Source organism: Mus caroli, chromosome 2, assembly GCF_900094665.2.
Source record: "Mus caroli chromosome 2, CAROLI_EIJ_v1.1, whole genome shotgun sequence".
Taxonomy (NCBI): Eukaryota; Metazoa; Chordata; class Mammalia; order Rodentia; family Muridae; genus Mus; species Mus caroli.
In genome coordinates this window covers 35,887,632-35,909,336 of record NC_034571.1, presented here as the reverse complement: position 1 = coordinate 35,909,336, position 21,705 = coordinate 35,887,632, and the positions used below count along the sequence as shown (strand labels likewise).

The 21,705-nt window shown below is 36.0% G+C and overlaps 1 long non-coding RNA gene across 1 annotated transcript; it reads left to right on the top strand.

The window, feature by feature from the left end:
- The first annotated feature begins 10,396 nt into the window (after positions 1-10,396).
- LOC110309085 lies at positions 10,397-21,113 on the top strand. The gene is made up of 3 exons (XR_002379656.1): positions 10,397-10,540; positions 10,938-11,032; positions 21,041-21,113. It is a non-coding gene; the product is annotated as an uncharacterized LOC110309085 (long non-coding RNA).
- Positions 21,114-21,705: the final 592 nt, after the last annotated feature.

The window sequence follows — 21,705 nt, the reverse complement described above, 5'->3', positions numbered from 1 at the left end:
TTAGGGTGATTTATTACTAGAGGGAAAGATGTCTTCAGCCTGCTAGTACCTCCAAACAATTGGGTTAAAAAAAGTGTGTGTTTCTGTTGTGTTACTAGACTCTTTCCTTGGCATAGGGATGGCCTGGGCTGCTAGTGTAGAGGCTTCAGCCCTAATATACCAAGGTAAAAATTACAAGGCCCTATAAGTGGCTATAGAGGCAGATATACAGGAAATAGAAAAGTCCATCTTGACCCTGCAGGATTTCCTATCCTTCCTGGCAGAAATAGTCTTAGAGAACAAGAAGCCTACACTTGCTATTCCCACATTAGGGAGGACTCTGTGCAGCCTAGATGAGAAATGTTGTTTCATGTTGACTACTCAGGGTGGTCAAAGAATCCATGGCTTTAGTCAGGAAGAAGATACAAGACAGAAGAATAAAAAAACAGTCTCAGGGGTGGTATGAGTCCCTCTTCAACTCTCTTTGGCTGACCCCCCTGTCTCCAGTCTGACAAGTCCTATTATCCTACTAATGTTGGCTTTGACTTGTGGTTTCTGCATAATCAATGCTTTAGTTAGGTTTATGAAGAGACGGACATTCAATTGATGATTTTCAAACAACTATACCAGCCCATAGAAATGTCTCAAGCATTCAAGATGGCTCAAACAGAGAATGAAAAGTCTGAGACAGCCTGACTCCATGACAGGCTTCAAATTGATAGTTCAGTAGTCTAGGCCTAAGTGTCTGTTTCCCAGAACTGGGTAACTCTGGGCAAGTAAATTACTGTGGAAATAAACAAACAACAAACAAACAAGCAAAAAAGCAGGCCGAGGGCATCCAATCTGTACTGAGGCAGGAACAGTGAGTCAACAACAGTTTCCAAGCTTCCTCAGCAACAGTCTCCAGCCCTGTCTCAACCCCCTAATCCCCCAACCCCCAACCCCCAGCCCACAGCAACAATTCTGTAATGTCCTTATGTAATCCAAAGATACCCATACACCTAGACACTGAGCCAACCATTGAAGATAACATAACCTACCCCTCTCTGGATTTAATCTGCTTTAAACTGGGCCTGCCTCCTCACCTGGGCATCTCCATCTTGGTAAATGGTGAACTTCTAAATGCTGAACTTCTACAAAATAAAATACTCTTTGCTTTTGCATACTATCTGTGTCTGGGTTATCATTCTATGGTATATCATGAACTCATAAAAAAGAAACTTCTCTTTGAAACAGATTGGGTACATTTCCAGACTCTCAGTGAAGCTGGTGTTCTATTACAGTCAAAAGTAAAGCTTTATTTCTCGTTTTTTTTCCAAAAAATAAAAATAGAAAACAATTTTCTAAAGCAATTAGCATTTAACTATATATTATATAAGAGATTTAGCATTGAGTAGAATTCTATGTAGTGTATTACTTGAGTGTTTTGCTAGAAGAGTGCTCAGGAACAACTGCTGGACAAAATATATTTTCTGGAAACTATGTTAAAACCTTTACCAGCACTTTAAGGCCAGAATAATACTTCCATTTGATTTAAAAAACCAATCTTGTTTTTGCAACTTTAATAACATTTCCAGCACTGTCCCTTTTAAAGGACATTTGCAGAACTCTCCCAAACCATATAGGCTCTTGTTCAATATCTCATTTCAGGGACTTTCATGTTGTTAGAGAGTAATAAACTTCTCATCCCTAATTGCAGAATTCAGGGTGGAAAGAGAGAAACTATATTTAGACACACACACTGCACAGCTTCAAATTTATGCAATTAAAATAAATTCATTCCACAAAGCATTTGCCATTATGACTCTTCCTAGATTTTTATCTTTGGTTTTTACCACAAAGTTGCCAGACCTCATTTTCATTTATGTACTTCTGTAATCTTAACTCCTTATTCACTATAGATAGTATTGAAATTTTGGTGAGCTTTACAGTTTTGTATTTGGGAGAACTTATTAATGTCTAATAGCAAAGGAGTGGCCTTTCTTCACACATTCCTAGATAAGATCCTATTTCATGTGCCCTTGAAATCTTAGAAAAAAACCCATTCTCCCTTGTGACTTAATTGGTCAAGCAGGTGATTTCCTTGTGGGCTTTGATAAAGACCCACATTGCTTTACTTCTAATTTTTTAGATGTTCCTTATTAATGAATGTTTGTCCCAGTTTACTAATCTACATAAAAGCATATCTCCAATTATTTCATACATTTTATCTATCATACATACAAGAAAGTTAAATTTCTAAAATATTTCTGAGTCCATTTGAAGCTAGACAGTTTTTTTTAATCTCCCAGAGAAGTTATAAAACTGACTTAATGTCAAGAGTCTGTGTTTCATTAAACTGGTAACATGTAAAAACACACACAAAAAATATCTTTATATGTTTAATTTATAATGTTAGGAGTTAAAAGTAAAGAAAATATATAAGAAAGAACCATGAGGGTGTTACCATATTAAAATAATATCCTGCAGATTATTTTTAAAATTAATGTACTTTGAAGAGAAAAAACAGATGAGATTTATGTTAATTACAAATAATTTGTGATTTCTCTACAGATTTCTTAAAGTCATTATGAATATGAAAGTTTAATATGCATTTTGAAAATGAAATGTAAAAATGTCTATTCTTCACTTAGAATGTATAGCATTAGTACTTGTCATGAAGTAAATACAATTGGTTGAAGTAATGAAATACTGTGAACATCCATTGCCTTTACAGGGTGAGGAGATGATTCAGTGAATAACATGCTTACAGTGCAAGCATGAGAATCTGAGTTCAGATCCTCATCACACATCCATGTAAAAGCTGGATTTAGTGCTTGTAATAGTGCCAGTAATGGGGGTGCAGAGCAGAGATGCAAATATCCTGAGCTTTTTCTACTCAATTGGTCAGCTTGAGTTTCATTGACCCTGCCTTAAAAACTAAGGTGGAGATCAATAGAGAACTCTGGTGCCCAGATGGACCCACACACATGTGCTTATACACATAGATCACAAACTCATATACACACACACACACACACACACACACACACATGTAAATACATACAAGCACACACACCACATTAAATCAATAGAATTCATTCAATTAATAAGATGTCATAATATGTAATTCTGTTCATATTTCATTCTAAAAATAAACAGCCACAACAACGAAAGAACCTTAAGAACATCTAAAAAATATGTGTTTGTGAAAGGACTCCATAGACTCTAAATCTAAGTTGAAAATAACATTTAAAAATATGACAGATATAATGAAAAGAGTCAATGTTTGAAAACTCTGGAAATTCTAATAAATCAGATGCTAGTAGTCATTTCTTTAGTTTGGTATTGGTATTTGGTATTTGACAAATTTTCAACCATTCATTATGTAAACTTAAGTGACTCAAGGAAGGTAAAAACAAAATTTGTATTCTTAGAGAAGTATGTTGGTCAGTAATGTAAAAACAAAATGATAGAAAAGAATAGTATATGGTACCTGCCAGGTGCATTTAAAAACTAGAGTAAATTTACCATACAAAGAGCAAAGTTAAACGCTGTTGTTTCCTAATGGTATAAATGCTAGGAAGCCCACACAAGAGTGAAAATTTAAATGCAACTTAACAGAACATCAATTTGAGTCATGAAACTTCAAACATTAAATGAAATAGTCTTTTAGATAGCAAAGATATGAAAACATTAATGCTCAGAGGCACATAAAAAAAAAACTATGCACATTTGTAATATCTGGAAGAGAAGTTCAAAATGTACCCAATGCTACAAAGATTCAAGTGTGACCTGACCAAGCACCTTGGGCTTTCTAGAATGTGACACATGGGATTAGGCAAATCGTCTTTCCAGAGAATTCCGGGAAGAGTGAAGGAACGTTCTGAGAGATCAGAGATCATTTTCAGAGTTTTGTCCAAATCCTCTCCACAAGTCCAAAACTGGAAGTCATGTATCATCAACTTCTTTGTGTTAATACTTATTTCTGACTTTCAATTTCTGTTGTATTACAACAGAAAATTAAAGGAGAAATTAAAGGATAATGGACTTATTTTGGCTCACAATTCCAACTTAGAGTCCATCATTGCAAAGAACTTGAAGCAGTTTTTCAAATATATTTTCTAGTCAAGAGCACAAAGCAATGGAATAATGCATATTTGCTTGTACTCATTTTTCTTTTCCATTCTTTTAGAGTTCAAAATCCTCAACCCAGGAAATATTGATATATGCTATGGGAAAATATTCCCACATTAATTAATGTAATAGTAGTAAAATCTTCCACATGTATTTTGAAAGGCTAACCTAATCTAGATAATCCTTTATTTGACTATTTTTGACTCCCTATTGTATCAAACTGCAGTAAAATCTACGTATCACAGTCATTCATATTCCAGATGATAAACAAATATCATAGCTCAGTAATAAGAATACTCATGAATTTAAAGCAATGGAAACAGAAAATAAAATCTAATAAAAGAATTAAGCACAGTATCTGAATTCAAAGATATATCAAGCTGGTTGATAATACTTCTATCTTTGAGGGTATTGGAAGAAATGATTGATATCTGAGTTAGTGGATTTCAAGGTGTTAAGAAGACAGGTCCTCAGCACGGGGAAACACTGTCCCAAAGGGTAGAAACCCTGATTCCACAAGTAGGAAAGGAGGAAATTCACGGGTATGAGCAAATTTCATTCTTCTGGAACAGGTGACTTTCTGTGCAGATGTGTTGGCCTTGAGCTTCTAACCATAACTTTAGCTTTTGAATATTATTTTATATCTGTGACTCTGTAGAAATTGCTAGATTTACACCATGGACTGAAGCTTCATCAGCAGTCCAACATATTCTGAGGCTTACAGATTCTTGGACTGTGAGTTCTTGATGACAATTTATAGAAGACCATTTTGGTACTATCCAGTCTCTGATCCTATGAATTAAATTGACAAATGTCTTTATTAGCTCTGCTTCTTTAGTAAACACTACTATAATAGAGAAAAATTATGTTAGAATTTTCAAATAATCCATGAAAAATACATCACATTTCCATATTTCGCATACAATTCTGTAATACAAACAATTTGAAACATGCTTTTACAAACTATACCTTGACTTTGAGAAGACTGCAAAAATTGTTTATTATATCCTCTGTCTTAAAGAGAATCATAAAATCTTCTGATAGTTTTCTCATCTCTTATGACATAAGTCATAGGAACTTATATAAAAAATTATTAAGAGACTAGAACTAGTCCCTATGAGGGAATTTTCACAAATGTTGTATATGAGTCCCCAGCTTCTAGCCTGAGAACGTTAGTAACTGATTCCACAGATCTGTAGCCTGGAACCCTATGATGACTCTTAGACAAGCGCTAGAATTTAATTAATCAGGAATGCTTGTATCTATGAGCTTGATTTGCATGGCATATATTCGCATGGCTGAGAATGTACAACATATGTTCACAGAGCTCATGCTAACCTTCTATAATGAAACTCACCCTATTATAATATTTCCCCATGTGGAGACTCCCAAGCCTATTGTCCAGTTGTATAGGTAATACCCTAGTTACTGCCCAACAGCTGTTCTTTTGAAATGTATTCATAATTCTTCTGACCCTGGACAAAAGGGAGAAGTGATCAACTGCCTACCAACTTGTCTCTTCAGTACCACTGTGGCTGGACCCTGTGCCTACTACAAATTCTTATTGGACTTTAGTCTTCCTTTATAAAAAGAAAGGTTCATCCTCCAAAAATAGACACAGGAGGAAGAACCGGAGGCAACTGGGCTTAATTACTCTTTCTCTATTATCATTCTAATCCACTTTATCTTCCAATTGTACTATGCAACAAGTGTTCATATACTCTGTTAACCAAAGCATTAAAGCATATTTTCTCATTCAGTTCTCACTTCTAAACAAAACATGATATATGAATTATACAGATACTTTGAATATCAGTGATTTCTCCAGTTTCATAATTCTAGCACTTATTTAGAATCATTTTTTATTTCGGTGTTTCCGATTGCAAATTTAGACAGAAAATTTGGTACTCTCATTAGATAGATGATTGGCAAACGGTTTTGTTTAAGTGTGAAAAAAATGAGCTTAAACTAAGCCTTTGCACTGGAGACAGGTAAACTTTTCTACAATAGCCATTGTTTGAACGATGAGGTTTTAAACAAACAATCTCCAGTGCTGTTCCTTAGAAACTTCAGATTCCATGAACCCTCAATGTCGCTTTTGCTCTTGCAGGCCCTTCTGTGTGTTGCCGCTATATGAACCTCTTTTATGCCTCTGTTACTAAGTCTCTTTCAAAAAGCATCTGCCACCAAAGAGGAAAGATTTTAATACATTGATTTATCATCTTGCACACAGGTTTTTATTGCTTGAATTTGAATATTATACTTAAGATGCTTTTGTGATTACAGATGTTTTACATATAAATTGCTTTATATTAAAAAAAGCTTTTTTATATTTCTTAAGGAAGATCCACATTCATATGTTTTACATTTTAATATCTTCTTCACGGAAAATAGCTTATAAATTGATTCTGGGATGGCAGCCTCTAGAAAATCAACATATATGGCTGTTCCTACTTCAGAGGGAAAGTTAACTATGGGTGTGCATTTTCTATTTTTCTTTTCAGGAAATCTAGACTTCCTTAATTATGAAGGGAAGTTTGATAGCTATTTTATTTCCAAAAGTCACTACAAAAACAAAACAAACGAAAAAAAAGAAAAAAAAAAAGAAAAAAAAACAAAAAACTCTTTTATTCATAATTTTGAAGGCCAAAAACTTAAGACACTTAAGTTTTCACTCTTTTGTTATTTTTTTCTTGTTGTCTCATACAAATTTGGAAATCTGCAGGACTGTATAGTATCTGAAATAATAGCACCATCTGCTGTCTGAAATTTGACTCATTAATCGGGATAAGGAAATGGAGATAGTAATAATAGCAGAGCTGTTCAAGTCTTATAACTTTATCATTATATGCAAAACATGTAAGCCTGGAAAGCCTGACCCTAAAACGTGGAACAAAATCATGTCCAGAGAGAAGCACTGGGAAATGACCCTTTTTACAGACATAGGTATAGACATTGTATTGTCATGGACATTATGACTGTGCTATTGTGTTACTGTAGTTAAGTGTATATTCATTTAGGTAACATAAAGAGTGAAAGAACATGAATAAACATGTTAAAGCAATCCCTGTTGCTAAGGCACACTTCCCCATAAGTAAGCAAAAGACAGGTCATTTCTGAAATTTCTGAAGTTTAATACCAGTGGGAGCTGCCTGTAGAGCTGTCTCTTCCCTATCCTTAAGTCCTTCACCCAGAGGAGTAGTGTTATTTCATTTAAACTTTCAACTGTCTCAATAAATGGTCATTGAATGTGGGTCTCAGAGCTCTCATAATAATAAGCCACTAGCTGTTTGAAGAACAGAGAGAAGAATTCAGCCAAGCTACAATTCTCTTTCATGTTGATTTCTTTTAACAAGCAGGAGGTTAACTGACATTCCTCTTCACACACAGCTGTTTCCTTAACCTCTTAGCTGCCCCAGAACTTTCCTCCTAACTAGCATCACCAGCTGCCTGCCACTCTTCTTGAAACAAACTGCAAGTAGTTTCATTTACTAGGGAATGTTATGCTTTTTGTCTGTCTGGTCTATCTCTTTTATATATCAACTTTTCCTGAACGCTACAGTGACATGCAAATGTAGTCCTTCTTATTAGAAAGAGAAAAACAGAGAGGTGTGCATTGTCCTTGGCTGCTACCAAAAAGAGAATGAATTTAAAATTGCAGGTGACTGAAAACACAAGTGGAGTTTTAAAGGCTAAACTACGTTAGTTCTATGAATTTAAGTTTAAGCTTCCCATTGGTGTTTTGTAACTTGGAAATGTAATTTAAAGACATCACCTTAAGCATCATGCAGTTGCTGGCTGAAAATGAAGAATCTTGCTTGGTACACTATTACTGCAAGAAAAGTCTACTATAGATCAATTTTTTGGGTGGGAGTGGGGAGAGGGGAGAAAATGGACCTGCCAACAAGGGACACTTCCATATGATGTACAAAAATCAAATAATCTGATTTCAATATTGGGTCAAGTTTGCTGACATCCAGTCACGTAGGGTAGTAGGAAAGTGACTGTAAAGTTGTCAGAACTCCACACAAACTTACTCAAAATCTAAAAAGGTAACAATGAAAGCTCTAATGTCCTGAGAGAGAAGCAGACATATTTCCAAAATTTCTCTTTTGTGTCTGTTGAGTCTCTATTTTAACCCTGAAGAAAGAACTCACAGTTCTTAGGATCATAAGTGCATAATCTTTTCATAAAATTTTGCTTGACATTTGAGAATTTTCCAGTTATATCAATAAAATTATAAAGCAGGTTCACCAAACTTTTTATAATAGTGCCCAGTTAATATTTTAGGCAGTCTAGGGTCTTTATAGGTATTTTATATTGAAAATATGACATGGAAGCGAAGAAAAAGTATGATTACATAAGCACAACTATGTCCCTGTAAAACTATAAACAACAGACGTTTCCATTTCCATCCAGACTACAGGTCTTTGCTCTTATAACCCTTGCTAGTATGTTCTTTGGGATGGCTCAGCTAAACACACAAAACAGCTAGAAATAAAGAAACAGTAGCCCTTTATTTTAGATTCAATCATAGAGTCTGAAATAAAGGAACGCAGCACCTGTTGGAAGTATGATGGTCCTTGAACCCACCAGATATGCAGGGAAACTAGGAAAGCTAAGCTGTCAAGATTGTGTTTTCAAAGGAAGAGAAGTTAACAACAATTTCTCCCATCCAGAAGGTTGGGAACTGAAAGCAATTAACAGTCCAGTGATCTGCACTCTATAGCCTACTGGGCCAAGCTATATTAAGTTCTCACAATTGGGACTAGTGGTGGGTAGCAATCTAAATGACCATTACATTATCTGTATAGTCAGGGTGTCTGCCAAAGTCCTATAACTCAGATCAGAGGTGGCTGTTAGCCCAAATGACCTCCATGCTATCTGTATGACCACATCAGATCCTTCCCTCAGACCTTAAGCTAATACAGGAAGTCTATCTCTAGAACCCATCTTCTTGGAAGAAATGACTAGCATTTGAACTGAGTATTGATATAATGATGCCTTCTTGTGCACTAGGAATTGTATTAGAGTAGGAAAATTTTCTCCAAAGTGTACAGTCTTTCAATATACTGGCAAAGTTTCACTCAGTCTTTCTAAGTCAGTCTGAACTAAGTTTTTATTTTTATTTTTTCAGCCTGCCATGGCACCTACAGAGTACCCCCTGCCCCACCACAACAGCCACCTACCCATGCTCCAGCCAAGGCCATGAGTTGAGCTCATAATTCCAGAAAGTGAAAACTGAAGAATAAAACAACTCAGCCAAGATGACCTCAGATATCCAGGAGAAACAACAACAACAACAAAAAAAAAAAAGTAAATACATAACACAACCCCCCTCTTCCACAAGAAAAACAGACAACATATTCTGTGACTTCAAAAGTAGCTTATGCAGAGGAAAATAGTTCACTTGAAGGATATACACCCAAAATATGCAGTCTACACTATCTTGCATCCCAGTAAACAATGTCAGCAGATCTTAATATTATATTACATATCAAGCTCTTATGGTTGAGTTTGATCTAAATTCCTATTTTTTCTACATAATTAATCCTGTTGTTTTTATTGTTGAAAATAGACTCTTTTCTCACACAATACAGGTTTTCGTCCCTTCACTTTTCCGATCTACCCCAACTCCCGTTACTCCCAAATCCATTTCCTAACCATTTTCTCTTCAAAAAACGAGTAGACCTCTAATAGACAACAGCCCAACAGGACAAAACAAAATACATTAAGAAAAGAAAAAAAAATCCCTTTTATTGAGGCTAGACAAGGCAAATCATTAGGAGAAAAAGAGTCGCAAGAGCCAGCAAAAGAGTCAGAGACATGTCTGCTCCCACTGTTAGGGGATCACAACAACAACAAGGTAAAAAGCCACAACATACATTCAGAGGACTGGTGCAGATCCACACAGATCCTTTGCTGGCCACTTCAGTCTCTATGAGTCTCTGCAAGCCCCGTTCAGTTGATTCATGTGGCCATGTTCTGCTAGTGTCCTCTATTCTCCTTTGACTCCTACAAACTTCCCCTCCCCTCCCCCTTCTGCCGAGTTCCTCAATCTCCAAGGGGAGAAAACTGAACCTATTTTGAAAGACTGTTATCTCTGGGAGTTTCTTGAACCTCGAATCTCCACATGTAAGGGCTACCCTGGATGGAAACAAACAGCAGGGGAAGGATGAGAAGCCCATGTTTAATCCAGTGGTTTCAAGTGCAGTTGCTGGAATGGAGTCTCATTTTCTGGAATTGGAGACAAGACGGTTGGTCTCAACATTCGGAGCTTAAGAGAGCACGGTCCTGTTAGGGTCAACATGTCGGAAGAAGAGTCAATTTGAGGGTGAAAGGTTTGAGGAAGACATGTGGATCCAATGAGAGAGTCCCTCCAGTTTACCAGCTGTAGGAGTCATGAGAATTACCTTGAAAGGGGCCTGCCATTTAGGAGAGAGGGGTGAGGGCATCAGAAATTGCTTACCTTTTGGGTTTTCGGGGTCTAGATTAGTATATTGTAATAAGGAGTTTTTCTTGTTTGACCTGGATGACCTCTTGGAGTTTTTCAAAATTTATTGCTTTTAATGCTGCCCTATGAAGACTGTCAGATTATGAATCTATCTCTGGCTAAAATACCACCTGGTGAATTATAATTCCATCAAGGATCTTGGTTAGGTACTGCCTCTGATCCGATTGGATATGTTGCATCTGTTTGATGAGGTTCATCTGTATGTATTCTCACCTGCTCCCAAACTTGCCTGTGTTCATCAGGAAGTAAATTATTAGTGAGGATCATATGTACATCATGGAAAGTCAAGCTATAAGATTAATTAATGTACGGAAATTCTTTAATAAAGGTCGAGGAGGTATAGGAACCCAGTCTGCCACCAGCACAAGTCCACTTTTCCTGCAATCAGACTGCTAGAATTCTCACACAAGTCTCGTTGGATTGGTAAGGTTTTTCCCTCCAGTCTGTGCGGAGGGCCCTGATCCCCCAGAAAGGTCTGGCCAACCTTTATGGGCTAAGGGGTTGGTGTTTCACAGCCATGGTCCCTATGACCAACCTCCTACCCAACCTACAAGATAGGACTTTGACCCTTGGGTGACTTTCCTCTAGAAAGTGGTTTCCATACTCCCCCCCCCCTCCACCCCACAGACACACACTGAGTTTCCATGCCAGTACCCTCAATGTTCCCTAATTCTATCTATATCTTTCTAAATACTGTCTGCCCTACCCACACCACCTGATCTTTCCTGCTCCCAAATCTAACCCCATCTACCCACAAAAATTTCTTCTATATCCACTTCCCAGAGATGTCAATATGTCCCCTTAGAGCCTGTGTCTTTATCTAACCTCTCTGGGTCTATACACTGTAACTTAATTATCATTTATATAAAAGCTAAATAAGGTTTGTAAGGGAATAAATACCATATTTGTCTTTCTGGGTCTGGGTTAATTCACTCAGGATGATTTTTTTCTAGTTACATCCATGTAGCATCAAATTTATGATGTTACTTTTTTAACGACAGTACAATATCACACTTAGTAAATTTACCACATTTTCTTTATCTGTTTTTCAGGCAAGGAACATCTAGTTTGTTTCTAGGTTCTGACAATAATTAATAAAACTGTAATGATGCTCAAAGCAAAAAATAGTCAATAAAATACTCACAAATAAAATTAAGAACACATTAATAAAATATTCCAACATGATCAAGTAGGTTTCACACCAGAAATGCAGAGACAGTTCAACATAGGAAAATCCATTAAAGGAATCCACCATATAAACAAACTGAAAGGAAAAAAAGTCACATGGTCATCTTACTAGATGCTGAAAGGGCCACTGACAAAATCCAACACTCCTTCATAATAAAAGTATGGAGAGATCAGGGATAGAAGTCACATAATTAAACACAATAAAGGTGATATACAACAAGGCAATAGTCAACACCAAATTAAATGGGGAGAAACTTAAAGCAATTTCAATAAAATCAGGGACAAGACAAGGCTGTCAAGTCTCTCAATCTATATTCAATACAGTATTTGAATTTTTTAAATTTGATATTCAATATTTTCTTCATTTACATTTCAAATGTTATCCTCTTTCCTGTTTTCCTCTCCGAAACTCACCTATACCCCCCCCAGCCCTGATCCCCAGCCCACCCTGGCATTCCCCTGTTCTGAGGCATATAATGTTCACAAGACCAAGGGCCTCTCCTCCCATTGATGGCCTATAAGGCCATCCTCTGCTACATATACAACTAGAGACACAAGCTCTGGAGGGCACAGGTTAGTTCATATTGTTATTCTTCCTATAGGATTGCAGACCTCTTTAGCTCCTTGGGTACATTCTCTAGCTCCTTCACTGGGGTCCCTGTGTTCCATCCATTAGATAACTGTGAGCATCCACTTCTATATTTGCCAGGCACTGGCATAGCCTCACAAGAGATAGCTATATCAGGGTCCTGTCAGCAAAATTTTGCTGTCATATGCAATAGTGTCTGGGTTTGGTGGCTGTTTATGGGGTGTATCCCCGGGTGGAACAGTCTCTGGATGGTCCTTCCTTCCATCTCAGCTCCAAACTTTGTAACTCTTTGCATGGTATTTTGTTCCCCATTCTAAGAAGGAATGGAGTATCCACACTTTGGTCTTCCTTCTTCTCGAGTTTCATGGGTTTTGCAAATTGTATCTTGGGTATTCAAGTTTATGGGTTATTATCCACTTATTAGTGAGTGCATATCATGTGTGTTCTTTTGTGAACCTCACTCAGGATGGTATCCTCCAGATCCATCCATTTGCCTAAGAATTTCATAAATTCTTTGCTTTTAATAGCTGAGTAGTACTCGATTGTGTAGATGTACCACATTTTCTGTATCAATTCCTCTGTTGAGGGACATCTGGGTTCTTTCCAACTTCTGGCTATTCTAAGTAAGGCTGTGATGAACATAGTAGAGCCTGTGTTCTTATTACATGTTGGAACATCTTCTGGGTATATGCCTAGGAGTGGTATTGCTGGATCTTCCCATAGAACTATGTCCAGTTTTCTGAGGAACTGCCAAACTGATTTCCAGAGTGGTTGTACCAGCTTACAATCCCACCAGCAATGGAGGAGTGTTCCTCTTTCCCCACATCATCGCCAGCATCTGCTGTCACCTGAATATTTTGATATTGGCTATCCTGACTGGTGTGAGGTAGAATCTCAGGGTTGTTTTGATTTNCATTTCCCTGATATTAAGGATGTTGAACAATTTTTTAGGTGCTTCTCAGCCATTCAGTATTCCTCAGTTTTGTTTTGTTTTGTTTTATAGAAAAACAATAGGAACAATACTCAACTTCATATGGAAAAACAAAACCCAAGATAATTAAAACATTCTTGTACAATATAAGAACTTCTGGAGGTATAACCAACCCATATTTCAAGCTATACTACAATGCAGTAGTAATAAAAACTGCATGGTATTGATATAGAAACACACAAGTTAGTCAATGAAATCAAATTGAAGATTCTCAAATAAATCCACACACTTATGAACCCTTGATTTTTGATAAAGAAGCCAAAATTCTACAATGGAGAATAGAAATATATTCAACAAGTGATTGAACACAAATAGATGCAGATTTATTACCCTGAACAAAATTCAAGTTCAAGTGGATCAAAGACCCCAATATAAAATCAGATCTACTAAATCTGGTTGAAGAGAAAGGGATCACATTGCACACATTGGCACAGGAGGCAACTTCTTAAATAGAATACCAATAGTTCAGTCACTAAAGTCAACAATTAATAAATACTAGCTCATTAACCTCAAAATCTTCTCTAAGGTCAAGAACGCCATCAAAAGAATAAAACAGCACCCTATAGAATAGGAAAAGATCTTCACCAACCCCACTTCTGACAGAGGACTTATATCCAAAACATATAATGGACTCAAGAAACTAAACAAAAACTTAAATAACCCAATTTAAAAGGGGGTGATGATGTGAATTTCTAAACAGATAATTCTTGACAGAAGAATCTCTAATGGCTGAGAACACTTAAAGCAATGTTTACCTTCCTTAGTCATTGGGAAAATGCAAATTAAAATGACTCTGAGATTCCATCTTACACCCCTCAGAATGGAGAACATCAAAGCTCAAGAGACAGCACATGCAGGCAAGGATATGGAGCCATGGAAACACTTTTATGTTGTTGGTAGGAGTGCAAACTTGTAAAACCACTTTGGAATTCAATTTGGCAGTTTCTCAGAAAATTAGTAATAGTTCTAACTTAAGACCCAAAAGATGCTCTACCAAACCACAAGGACACTGGTTCAATTATGTTCATAAAAACGTTATGCCTAATAGCCAGAAACTGGGAAAATCCTCAATGTCCCTCAACCAAAGAATGGATAAAGAAAATGTGGTACATTTCAACAATGGAATAGTACTCAGCCATAAAGAACAATGATAACATGAAATTTTCAAATAAATGGATGGAAATATAAAACACTGGAGACACCCCAAATTAAACTCAAGATGCTTGGGATCTCTGATAACAAGGAAGAAAAACCTGCCGGGGGTTCCATGTTTCAGAGCTCGAGCCTCTGGCCTATGGTCCACAGTATGAGACTGAGAAGCCCCATGGCCTGCTTCTTTGTCACTAGCACCTCATGATGTCATTTCTGTAACTATTCTGTGTACTTATCATTCTCCTTATCTATTAATGGTTCCTTCTCTTTCCTCCTTCCTTGATTAAACCAGAATTTGGTGACTTGTTGAAACCTAGTAGGAGCCTGCTTGACATACAGGAACTAGATGTTACTGATAATAGCAAAATGACAGCTGTTCATGCATTCAAGAGAAATGTAACTGTAGAGGAAACTCTATAAATTTGGGACCAAATGTAAAATTGGTTATGGTGATAGTTACAACTTTTTGGGAAAGTTTGATATTTTAAGGTCACTCACTCTAGCTATCAGGTTTGCTGTTAAGTTGCTAGTAAGAGATGTCTCCTTTTTTTTTTTTTTTTTTTTTTTTTTTTCATCAGCACATAGTGTTATGACATTTCCTCTTAGCATCAATTTACTATGTCCTGTAAGTTTGGGTATGCTGTGTATTTATTTTCATTGAATCATAGAAAGTCTTTAATTTGTTTCTTAAATGTTTTCTTGACCCATTTTTATTCATTAGCAAATGAATGGTTGATTTCCATGAATTTATAATCTCTGTGCTGTTTTTATTATTGTTGATATCCAGCTTTAATATATGATGTCATGATAGAATAATGGTAGTATCTTAAATTTCTTTGTATCTATAAAGACTTACTTTGTGTTCAGTAATTTTCTCAATTTTGGAAAAAGTTCCATGAGGTGCTGAAAAGAAGAAGATATATTCTTTTGTGTTTGGCTGTAATATTCTATAAGTATCTCTTAGGTTCATATGGTTTATAACAGGTTAGCTCCAGAATTTGTTTCTTTAGTTTGTGTCTGGATGACCTGTCAATTCATGAGAGTCAGGTATTGAAGTCTGTCACTATCAGTGTGTGGGTCTGTGATTTAAGCTGTAGTTGTGTTTCTTTTATAGAGGTCGATGCTCTTTTGTGTGTGGCATAAACGTTAAGAATCAAAATGTCATCTTCATGGATTTTTCCTTTGAAGGCTAATTTTCTTTTCTGGATATTAAAATTGTTACACCAACTTGTTCCTTGGTCAATTTGTTTTAAATATCTTTTTCCAACCCTTGATGCTGAAGCAATGTTGAAGTGTGTTTCTTGTATACAGCAAATGGATGGATACTGCTTTAATATCCTTTCTCTTTTGCTATATCATTTTATTAGGGAATTGCAGCCATTAATATTGAGAGATATCAATGACCAATGATTGTCATTCCTGTTATTTTGTTGGTGTTTTCAAGGTGTATTTAACCTCCTTTGTTTAACTTTTACTTCTAGCAACTTTTGTAAGGCTGGATTTTATGGATAGATACCATTTAAATTTGACTTTATCATGAAATAGCTTATTTTCCCCATCTACAATGATTGAAAGTTTTGACTGGCATTTGTGGTCTAATTAAGTTTGTAGAATATCTGTCCAAGCAGATTTAGCTTTTATATTCCCTATTAAGAAGTCAGGTATAATTCTAATAGGTCTGCAGTGTGTGTGTGTGTGTGTGTGTGTGTGTGTGTGTGTGTGTGTGTGTGTGTGTGTTTCATTAAACCTTTAAATATTCTTTCTTTTATTCATATGTTTAGTGTTTTTATTATTATCTACTAAGAGGATTTTCTTTTCTGGTCTACTCTATACAGTGTTATATGGACTTTGATAGGGGCAAGACCAAAAATAGGTCTGGGGTAACATAGCATATAGTTTTTGTTTGTTTGTTTGTTTGTTTGTTTGTTTTGTTGTTTTTTGTTTTGTTTTTGTTTTGTTTTGTTTTGTTTTGTTTTTGTGACAGGGTTTCTCTGTGTAGCCTTGGCTGTCCTGGAACTCACTTTGTAGACCAGGCTGGCCTTGAACTCAGAAATCCGCCTGCCTCCTCCTCTCAAGTGCTGGGATTAAAGGTGTGCACCACCACATCTGGCTGCATTTAGTTTCTTATTACATATACCTATAGCTAAGGAACCAGTGAATTTACTGGTTGGTTGGTTGGTTTGTCTGTGAAAGTAGGTTGATCCAAGAATAGCAGTTTTCCTGACAAGCCTACCTCAGCATACGAGAAAACTAACATCTATAACTCTAGGGTTCCCCCACTGCATGAGTCTCAGCCAAGTCAGTTTGTCCGAGTCTCCTTTTCCATGCAACTGTTGTGGCTTATACATATTTGGAGCGTGGCCTTGTGAATTTTTGTAACTTTTAAGATCTCTTTGACCTAGTAAGTTTAATTTTTTGGTCTTTGTCCTTGTATGTTTCATTTATTTCCTGAGTCTTAGGGTTTTTCCTTTGTCTTCCAGAACAGAATGTTCCAATTTGGAAGAAAAGGCTTTACAGTAGGATACAATTTGTGTTAACTGAAGCAGGCCAATGAAAGAATAATGAAGAATAAGCACTTAATTGGTCTTAATAATAAAAAAATAGTAACACCAATATATGCCAGTATATAATGATTCTATATTTCTTTTTTATTACTCTGCTTTCTGACTGTTAAAAATTTGGCTCAGATATATAAGAAATATTCTTAGTGTTTAGGGAAATTGAATAAAATCCCCAGGATTTCACAGCAAATAAGTTAGACCTCAAGCCCTCCACTTCAACTTTTGTTTATACTTTACTTTCTACTAAATGATAATATTTTACCAGTGATAGCACAATATATTAATGTGATTTATAAAATGTGTAGTTAAAACCCAGAGTTGTCTTATAATACTTTCATTGGCAGCCTAGAAAAAAACATTGCACAAGTTTTTTGTTGCCCTTTATTATACCCTTCATGGATGTGTATCACATTTTTAACCGAAAAAGTCTTCAATGACGTTTTATGACTTTTTTACTTATTGATCTCTGATAAATTATTCCTTAAACACAGTTTCCCCTCCTTCTCTACTCCAAGTGCCTCCTCTAAACCCCCCCTCTCCTATGGATCCACTCCTCCTCCAATTCCTTTCAGAAAAGGGTAGAACTCCCAGGGATATCAATCAAACATAGTATATCACATTGAAGTAAGACTAAGCACATCCTCTCATATTAATGCTGGATGAGGCAACCCAGTGGGAAGAAAGGTGTTTCAAAAGCAGAAAAACAGTCAGAATAGCTCCTGCTCTCACTGTAAGAAGTCCCACAAGAACACCAGACTACACAACCACAACATATATGCACAATACCTAGATCAAACCCACTCAGAATACATGACAGTCACTTTTTTCTCCATGAGCCCCTTTGAGCCTTGACTAGTTGATTCTGTGGTTTCTTGTGATATCCTTCACCCCTCTAGCTCCTACATTCCTTCCTTGTACTTTTTGGCAAGATTGCCTAAGCTCTGTGTAATGTTTCACTATGTCTCTCTTTATTTGCTCCCATCAGTTTCTGGATAAAGCCTTTCTAATGATAATTATGCTGGGCTCTATTCTACAACTGTATAATTTCATTGATTTCTTTTCTTTCTCTTCTCTCTATTCTCTCCCTCCCTCCCTCCCTGTCTCCCTCCCTCTCTCCCTGTCTCCTTCCCTCCCTCCTTCCCTTTCTTTCTTTTTATTTTTCTGTTTGTGTTTGGTTTTATCCTAGGTCTCTGGACTATCCAGCCTCTGCTTCCAAGACCCCTAGGCAGTTTCAGAGATAGGATCCCTCTAGTGGCATGCATCTCAAGTTTAATTATTCACTGGTTAGTCATTCCATATGTTCTACACACCCTTTACCACAGCACATCTTGCAGGCAGGACAAATTGTAAGTCAAAATTTTTGTAACTGGTTTTGTTTCCCAGGGCCTACACTGGAAGCCTTCCCTGGGTACTGAAGATGGTCCATTCAGACTCCCTATCTTCCATTACTAGAGGTCTTCACTGGGGTCCTCTACACTGATTCCTGGAATTTTCCACTGCACTAGGTTTCTACCTTGTCCAGAAATGCTCCTGAATTCAATTTGTCTCTCCCAGTACTCTATCCTTCAATCGCATTCCCACGTGATCACTGAGCCAATGTTTTCAAGGCTATTCGTCAATTTCTTTTCTATCAGGTTCAGTGTTTCTGGTTTTATGTTGAGATCTTTGGTCCATTTAGATTTGAGATTGATTCAGAGTGATAGATATGAATCTATTTACATTTTTGTATATGCTGACACCCAGTTAGAGTAGCACCATTTGTTAAAGATACTTTCTTTTTCTGTTGTGTATCTGTGGCATCTTTATCAAAAAATCAGGTGTCTGTAAGTGTGTAGATTTATGTTTGGGTCTTTGATTCGATTCCATTAATCAACCAGTTTGTTTTTATGTAAATATTATGTGAGTTTTGTTACTATAGCTCTGTAGTACAGCTTGAAATAAGGAATTATGATATCTTCAGATTTTTTTTACAGGATTATTTTAGCTATCTTGGGTTTTGTTATTGTTTTTGTTTGTTTGTTTTTTCATATGAAGTTGAGTATTGTTCTTTCATGATCTGTAAAGAATTGTGTTGGAATTTTAGTGGGAGTTGCATTGAATCTGTATTTTGCTTTTGGTAGAATGGCCATTTTCACTATGTTATTTCTACTGATCCAAGAGCATGGAGGATCTTTCCATCTTCAGTTTCATCAAAAACTTGATGTTCTTGTCATACAGGTCTTTCACATGCTAGGTTAGAGTTAATTTATTATTATTATTATTATTATTTGTTGCTATTGTGAATGGTGTTGTTTTCTTAATTATTTCTCAGCTTGTTTGTGGTGTAAATATAAGAGGGCTACTGATTTTTTGAAGTTATCTTGCATCCAAACACTTCACTGTAGGTACTTACCAGCTGTAGGTGTTCCTTTGTAGAATATTTGGGGTCACTTATGTATATTATCATCAAGGCAATACTTTGACTTCTTTCTTTTAAATGTGCTTCTTGGGTCCATTTGCTTGGAAAAGAAATGTCCAGCCCTTTCCTCTGAATTAGTGTGGATCTTTGATGGTAAGGTTTGTTTGTTCTATGCAGCAAAATGATGGATTTTGTTTTTGTGTCCATTCTGTTAGCCTGTGTAATATTTTTTTCCCTTGGGAAATTGAGTCTATTGATATTGAGAGGCATTAATGATCAAAGATTGTTAACTCATATTATTTTGTTTTTGCTGTTGTTGTGGTTTTGTTATTTTGTTTTTCTCATGTAAAATTGTTTATTTATTTGTTTTTATGAAGGTAGTTTACTTCCTTGGATTGGAGTTTTTCTTCTAGTATCTTCTGTAATCCTGAATATGTACATAGCTATTTTTTAAATTTGACTTTGTCATGGAATATCTTGTTGTCTGCATCTATAATGATTAAAAGTTTTCATGACTATGCTAGTTGCAACTGGCATTTGTGGTCTCTTAGTCTGCAAGAAATCTGTCCAGACCCTTTTGGCTTTTTGATACCCTATTGAGCAGGCAGGAGTGATTTTTAATAGATTTCCTTTTATATGTTACTTGGCAATTTTCCCTGCAACTTTTAATATTATTTCTTTGTTCTGTGTGTTTAGTATTTTGACTATTATGTGGCAAGGGTATTTCGTCTTCTGGTCCAATCTACTTGGTGTTTTGTAAGCTTCTTGTACCTTTATAGGTATGTCCTTTAGGTTAGGAAATGTTTCTTCTATAATTTTGTTTAAAATATTTTCTGGGGCTTTGAAATGGGGTTCATTTCCTCCTTCTATTCCTATCATTTATAGGTTTGGTCTTCTCATAGCATCCTAGATTTTCTGGATGTTTTATGTCAGGAATTTTTTTAGATTTAACATTTTGAATGAAGTGCTAATTTCTTCTATTATCTCTTCTAAGCCTACAATTTTCTCTTTGGTGATGCTTGCATGCTTGCACCTAAAGTTCCTTTTTGCTTACATAGATCTTCTTCTACAGTATTCCCTCAGTTTATATTATTATTATTATTATTATTATTATTATTATTATTATTATTTATTATATTTTGCTTAGATTTTTCCATCTTCAGGTCTTAAACACTTTTATTAATTTCTTTCAACTCCTTCCCCCCGCCCCCCTGGTTTTCTTGCCATACTTCAAGAGATTTATTCTTCTCCTTTAATTGTATGTGTGTGTATTTTTTGTATTTCTATTACAGATTTATTCATTTCCTCTTTAAAGACCCCTATCATCTTAATAAAGTTGGTTTTCTTGTGCTTTCATTGTGCCAGAAAGTTCAGGAGTTGCTGTGGTAGGATAGCTAATCACTGATTGTGCCATATTGCCCTAGCTGTTGTTGTGTTCTTACACTGAAGTCTAGGCATCTGGGCTTGGGATGAATATAGGTCTAGGTTACAATTTCTATGTTTATTTTTGTATGATTGATGTTTTATTCTTTGGTTTCTGTTTCTCTTACAGGTGGATATCAGACCAGGGTTTATGAGTAACTCTTCCCGACTCCAAAGAAGGCTATAACAGTGGTTCTCCACCTTCCTAATGCTGTGACTCTTAAATATAGTTCTTCATGTTATGGTATCTCTCAACCATAAAACTATTTCATTGCTACTTTATAGTGGTAATTTTGCTACTGTTATGAGGTATAGTGTACATTTCTGATACATAGGATATTTGATATATAACGCTCTATGGGTGGTGACTATGCTACATCTTGGTCAAAGAAATCTTCAACTAAATCCACTGGAACAGGCCACCAACAAATTGCAAAGCCTTAGCCCTTGGGATGTGTGATAATTCCTGTTGTGTGAAATGTTGGTAATTTATTTTCTTTTCCAACTCTGAATATATTTGGTGTCCATCACAGCTTTTCTTTTCCTTTAGGACCAATGAGGTCTATTTATGTTAGACATTTCCATTCATGAAGCCATGGCATTAGCCTTGGTTGGCTATAACTCATTTTAAAGAGATTCTGCTTTAGAATTTATTCACTTATTTAATTAAATCCACCATTTTCTGAACATAAAGAAATAATTACAAATATATTATTATTAAGTCTTAGTGTTACTTGGAAAATTTTATTCAATAAATAATTTAATGTTTTTCATATTATAGGCTTATTAATTTCT